We start from the raw sequence: 1,043 nt of genomic DNA on the forward strand, positions 1-1,043 counted from the left end.
TGGGTCTCATCTCCTTGATTCTCTCTATCCTCTTCATTGCCGTCCTCTCTGGGCGGTCTTTGGCGAGGAGGGCCCCTGCGGAATCGTGGTCTATAACCCCCATACATATTCTTGTCTTATTGGCCTACCTTGTTCTCCTGCACCCTGGTTGTCAGCACCCTCCATCACTTCTCCCTGCACAGGAGGGTTGGAATACTGTGGTCGCCGCCCATAGGGTCTCCTCATGTAGTAAGGTGGGAACCTTTGCCTGCGGCAGGGCCGGGGGTGTTGGGCCTGGCCTTCAGGAGCACTCTCCGATCCCTCGTTCTTTTCCCCGCTCTCACTATTCTGGTAATTCTGCTGGTAATTGCGTGGAGGACCCCTGCGACGTGGATAGCACCTATAATGGTTACGGTCTGCTGCATATTTACTGCCTTGAACTGTAATTCCACCAGGGCCTGTGACATTTGCTGCCTCCGCACCCTTTTCTCCTTCAACAACATCAAACTCCACCGTCTCTCCATCTCCTACACTGCGAAGGGACTTCCTGGGGTTATTCTTCTTTATGGCAGTCCGGTGTACAAATACATCTTCCTTGGTGTCATTCCTGTTGATGAAACCATATCCGTTTCTTACACTGAACCATTTTACTGTTCCCAAAACCTTCGTTGCGATGACCTTCTTGTCCCCGCCGGCAGGCGCCGCGGATGTGAGGCCGCCCAGGCCACCGCTCCCTGCGCCGCTGCCCCGTAGTGCCGGGCTTGGTGTCAGCAGCGCTGAGGGCGGGGGGCGGCGGGCGGCTGTTGGGTCTCCGCCTGGCTGCTCATGGTTGCGGTGATGGTGACTGGGGCCGCCTGCGGCAGCTACGGCTCCTCCCGATATGTGATGGTAACTAGGCCGGCGGCGGCGGTGGGGCTGCTCAGGGCTCTCTGGGGTCCGCTCTCCGCTCCCGCTACCAATCGAACTCTTTTCACCAGTTAATTAAAGTAGACATATCGATTCTAATTCAGGTACAAGAAATATCCTAACAAGGTAAATAGCAACTTTAAAATAAAAACACTATA

The 1,043-nt window shown here is 55.0% G+C and overlaps 1 pseudogene; it reads right to left on the minus strand.

The window, feature by feature from the left end:
- Positions 1-5: 5 nt before the first annotated feature.
- On the minus strand, positions 6-806 carry LOC100947255 (annotated as a pseudogene).
- Between the last annotated feature and the right edge of the window lie 237 nt (positions 807-1,043).

Source organism: Otolemur garnettii, unplaced genomic scaffold (assembly GCF_000181295.1).
Source record: "Otolemur garnettii isolate 467f Iridium unplaced genomic scaffold, OtoGar3 scaffold00061, whole genome shotgun sequence".
Classification (NCBI taxonomy): Eukaryota; Metazoa; Chordata; class Mammalia; order Primates; family Galagidae; genus Otolemur; species Otolemur garnettii.